Here is a 6008-nt window from a genome sequence, read left to right as displayed (position 1 = left end):
AGAATTCTGACACATTCACACTGACAATCCCTACCCTGAACACAGATCATGTAGCCACTTACTACTGTGCTAGCTTTGATAACCACAGTGACAACTGCAGTTCATTCCCTGTGCAGAAAACTACCGTACAGTTATCCTGTCCTTCTCAATGAGAAACCGTAGCTCCACCACAGGATGTGACATAAGCAGAGGGTTGAGAAGCTGTTAGAAACCACACCAAACCCAGGTGTTGATGTTTTAACTCCCATCTTTATTCCCCCCCTATCTAACCACATTCTCTGATGCTTCGTGGGAGGACCAATAAAATCAGTGAGAAATCACACTGAGGAATATATTTTTGACTCACAAATAGTTTCTTGGAATACCTTTTGAATYTAACGATAGTATTATATATTATCTAAATATTGTATATCTACTTACTGTATGGTTTATATTGACTATAACCATGTAAAATACAGATGAACTGAAAGCAGAAAAATTGCAATTGTGTCAATAGTGGAAAAAACTATCATAGCATGACATGCTATTTGTGGTTTTGAGAAGGGATTTAACTTTTAGTTCTCTAGATCTAAATGAGCAACAAGATGATACGTTTTTGTCTAGGATTTACTTGGAGTGTGATTCTGGATCTGGGACACAGGAGATTTTGCGGTTTGGATCCGGCTCAAAACTCATCATCTCTGGTAAGGACCTCMACTTGATACAGTATATTATATTTGTTTATTTGACTATATTTAACGAATGAAATGAAACAATTTTAGAWGTCTGTTACACGCAAATGCAATGGCTTAGAATAGGACAAAATAACTTTATTTTCCTAGAAAGAAAGAAATTCGATGTTGTGCAAACACTTTATATTAGAGAAGTTTAAAAGGAATTGCGTGGGCCGGAGACTGGTCAAGTGGTAGAGCTGATTACTCTGGACCAGGCGTACCTCCTGGCAATGGGGGTTAAGAACATTTCTGAGCTGATAGATATATAATACACTATTCTATTTTATACTATGGCATTGTTGAATACTCGTTTCTGATGGCTAGAAAGGCTTTTTTGTACCCATGTTATTTATCCTTGTGTGTGTGTGTTGATATTTTAGTACTACAATAGATTGGAAAGTGCAAAGTGTTAAATTGTACTCTTATAACGTGAGTTTCGATTGTTTCACATAAAAATCAGATGAGAACCAGCTCAAGAAACCCAAAGTGACCATGTACCTGGCGTTCAAACCTGAGCTGAATGGGAAGACCACCCTGCAATGTCTGGCTAGAGACATGTTTCCAGACTTAGTCAAGATCTTATGGAGGATGAAAACGGCCGAACCGTGGAGGTGCCCAAAGCAGAGGGGGAACAGCTGGAGCAGCGGGAGGAAGGACAGACGACCAGTATGATCATCATTTATCAAGGAAAGGCAGATGCCAAATACATCTGTTCGGTGGAGCATGAAGCACGCCCTGAAGAAGCTGACCTAAATTCACACAGGACACGGAATAAGACCAGGAGAAGTACTCCAGATATAACAAACTGACCATGCCCCCGACACAAACTACTGCAGCATAAATACTGGAGGCTAAGACAGGAGGGGTCAGGAGACACTGTGGGCCCATCCGATGATACCCCGGACAGGGCCAAACAGGAAGGATATAACCCACCCACTTGCCAAAGCACAGCCCCCACACACTCAAGGGATATCGTTCAACCACACTTACCATCCTGAGACAAGGGTGTTCCAGCTACACAACGTATGGTTGCTTTGCTAAAGACGTCAGTACAGCCAAGACATAGCCTTCTTCAAATCAAATCAAATTTTATTAGTCACATACACATGGTTAGCAGATGTTAAGCGAGTGTAGCGAAATGTTGTGCTTCTAGTTCGACAATGCAGTAATACACCAACAGTAATCTAACCTAACAATTCCACAACTACTACCGTACACACACACACAAGTGTAAAGGGAAAAGAATATGTAATAAAGATATATGAATGAGTGGTGGTACAGAACGGCATGGCAGATGCAGTAGATGGTATAGAGACAGGTATATAACATATGAGATGGTATGTAGGGTATGGTAAACATAAAGTGGCATAGTTTAAAGTGGCAAGTGGTACATGTATTCATTAAAGATGGCAAGATGCAGTAGATGATGTAGAGTACAGATATACATATGAGATGGGTAATGTAGTGGTATGTAACATTGTATTAAGTGCATTGTTTAAAGTGCTAGTGGTACATTTTTACATAATTTCCATCATTCCCATTTTAAAAGAAAGGCTGGAGTTGAGTCAGTATGTTGGCAGCGGCCGCTAAATGTTAGTGGTGGCTGTTTAACAGTCTGATGGCCTTGAGATAGGAAGCTGTTTTTCAGTCTCTCTGGTCCCTGCTTTGATGCACCTGTACTGACATCGCCTTCTGGATGATAGCGGGGTGAACAGGCAGTGGCTTGGGTGGTTGTTGTCCTGGATGATCTTATGGCCTTCCTGTGACATCGGTGTGTAGGTGTCCTGGAGGGCAGGTAGTTTTGCCCCTGGTGATGCGTCTGCAGACTCACTACCCTCTGGAAGCCTTACGGTTGTGGCGGAGCATTGCCGTACCAGCGGTGATTACAGCCGACAGGATGCTCTCGATTGTGCATCTGTAGAAAGTTTGTGCAGTGCTTTTGGTGACAAGCCGAATTTCTTCAGCCTCCTGAGGTTCGAAGAGGCGCTGCTGCGCCTTCTTCACAACGCTGTCTTGTGGGTGGACCAATTCAGTTGTCCGTGATGTGTACACCGAGGAACTTAAAACTTTCCACCTTCGCCATCACTGACCCGTCGATGTGGATAGGGGGGTCCCTCTTGCTGTTTCCTGAAGTCCACAATCATCTCCTTTGTTTGTTGACTGTTGTATGAGGTTATTTTCTGACCCACACTCCGAGGGCCCTCACTCCTCCCTGTAGGCCGTCTCGTCGTTGTGGTGATCAAGCCTACCTGTAGTGTCATCGCAAACTTGATGATCGAGTTGGAGGCGTGCATGGCCACGCAGTCGTGGGTGAACAGGGAGTACAGGAGAGGGCTCAGAACGCACCCTTGTGGGGCCCCAGTGTTGAGGATCAGCGGGTGGAGATGTTGTTATCTACCCTCACCACCTGGGGGCGGCCCGTCAGGAAGTCCAGGACCCAGTTGCACAGGCGGGGTCGAGACCAGGGTCTCGAGCTTGATGAACGAGTTTGGAGGGTACTATGGTGTTAAATGCTGAGTCTGTAATCGATGAATCAGCATTTCTCACATGGGTATTCCTCTTGTCCAGATGGTTAGGGCAGTGTGCAGTGTGGTTGCGATTGCGTCGTCTGTGGACTATGGGTCGGTAAGCAAATTGGGAGTGGTCTAGGGTGTCCGGTAGGTGGAGGTGATATGGTCTTTGACTAGTCTCTCAAAGCACTTCATGAGTGCGGAATGAGTGCTACGGGGCGATAGTCGTTAGCTCAGTTACCTTAGCTTTCTTGGGAACAGGAACAATGGTGGGCCCTCTTGAAGCATGTGGGAACAGCAGACTGGATAAGGATTGATTGAATATGTCCGTAAACACACCAGCCAGCTGGTCTGCGCACGCTCTGAGGACGCGGCTGGGATGCGTCTGGGCCTGCAGCCTTGCGAGGGTTAACACGTTTAAATGTTTTTACTCACCTGGCTGCAGTGAAGGAGAGCCCGCAGGTTTTGGTAGGGGGCCGTTCAGTGGCACTGTATTGTCCTCAAAGCGGGCAAAAAAAGTTGTTTAGCCTGTCTGGGAGCAAGACATCCTGGTCCGCGACGGGGCTGGGTTTCTCTTTTTGTATATCCGTGATTGACTGTAGACCCTGCACATACCTCTTGTGTCTGAGCTGTTGAATTGCGAACTCGATTTTTGTCTCTGTACTGGACTTAGCCTGTTTGATTGCCTTGCGAGAGAATAGCTACACTGTTTGTATTCGGTCATGCTTCCGTCACCTTGCCCTGGTTAAAAGCAGTGGTTCGCGCATTCAGTTTCACGCGAATGCTGCCGTCAATCCACGGTTTCTGGTTGGGATGTTTTTATCGTTGCTGTGGTACAGACATCGTCAATGCACTTCCTAATGAACTCGCTCACCGAATCAGCATATTCGTCATATTGTTGTTGGACGCGATGCGGAACATATTCCAATCCGCGTGATCGAAGCAGTCTTTGAAGCGTGGATTCAGATTGGTCGGACCAGCGTTGAACAGACCTGAGCGCGGGAGCTTGTTGTTGAGTCTGTTTGTCAGGCTGGAATCAACAAAATGGAGTCGTGGTCAGCTTTTCCGAAGGGGGCGGGGAGGGCCTTATAAGCGTCGCGGAAATTAGTATAACATGGTCTAGTGTTTTTCCAGCCTGGTAGCACAATCGATATGCTGATAGAATTTAGGGAGTTTTGTTTTTAGATTAGCCTTGTTAAATCCCCAGCTACGATGAATGCAGCCTCAGGTGTGTGGTTTCCAGTTTACAAAGAGTCAGATATAAGTTCGTTCAGGGCCATCGATGTGTCTGCTTGGGGGGGAATATATACGGCTGTGGATTATGATTGAAGAGAATTCCTTGGTAGATAATGCGTCGACATTTGATTGTGAGGAGTTCTAGATCAGGTGAACAGAATGACTTGAGTTCTTGTTGTTGTTATGATGATCACACCACTTCTCGTTAATCATATGTCATACCCCCCCGCCCCTCTTCTTACCGGAGAGATGTTTGTTTCTGTCGGCGCGATGCATGAAGAAACCAGCTCGGCTGCACCGACTCCGTTAGCGTCCTTGAGTTAGCATGTTTCCGTGAAGCAGAGCACGTTGCAATCCCTGATGTCTCTCTGGAATGCTACCCGTGCTCGATTTCAACCTTATTGTCAAGAGACTGGACATTGGCGAGTAGTATGCTAGGGAGTGGATGCGCGATGTGCCGTCTCCGAAGCCTGACCACGCAGGACCGCCGTTTTCCCTTTTTTCGGCGTCGCACAGGGTCGCCGGCTGGGATCAGATCCATTGTATTTGGGTGGAAGGCCAAAACACTGGATCCGTTTCGGGAAAGTCATATTCCTGGTAGGAACGATGTGGTGCTTGACGTAATCGGTGATATTCAGTAGTTCCTCCGACTGTATGTAGTGAAACCTAAGATTACCTGGGGTACCGATGTAAGAATAACACGTAAAAAACAAAATACTGCCATATTTTCCAAGGAACGCGAAGCGATGGCTGCCATCTCTTTCGCGCCGGGAAGTCAACCAACGCCAAACAAACGATAAAGCCGTATGTAACATGGATACTTGTTTAAAATACCCCAAACTTATCTCTCTTAACCTGTCTAGCCCGGGGTTAGCTGGACCCCCCCACATTCCACTGAAACGGCAGCGCGCGAAATTCAAAAAATTATTTTTTAGAAATATTTAACTTTCACACATTAACAGGTCCAAACAGCAAATGAAAGATAAAAAGCTTGTGAATCCAGCTAAGATGTCCGAATTTTTAAATGTTTTACAGGCGAAAACACCACGTATATTATGTTAGCTCACACCAAATACAAAAAAGCACAACAATTTCTTTCACAGCAGCAGGTAGCTTGCACAAAACCGACCAAATAGAGATAGAATTAGTCACTAACCAAGAAACTTCATCAGATGACAGTCTATAAATGTATAGCAAATAAATCTATGTTTTGTTCGAAAATGTGCATATTTCAGGATATAAATCATGTATTTTACATTGTAGCTGCAATCAGCAAATAGCCCTGAAGCAGCCGAACAATTACGACAACGTGAAATACCTAAATACTCATCATAAACATTTATGAAAAATACATGGTGTACAGCAAATGAAAGACAAACATCTTGTTGAATCCAGCCAATATTTCAGATTTTTTAAGTGTTTACAGCGAAAACACAATATAGCATTATGTTAGGCTTACTACAAATAGCCAACCACACAACCGCATTCATTCAACGCAAGAGGTAGCGATTGCGAAAAAAACAGCAAAAAGAATATAAATTTATTCACT

This window comes from Salvelinus sp. IW2-2015, linkage group LG33, assembly GCF_002910315.2.
Source record: "Salvelinus sp. IW2-2015 linkage group LG33, ASM291031v2, whole genome shotgun sequence".
Lineage (NCBI taxonomy): Eukaryota > Metazoa > Chordata > Actinopteri > Salmoniformes > Salmonidae > Salvelinus > Salvelinus sp. IW2-2015.
This window is presented reverse-complemented; position numbering follows the sequence as displayed.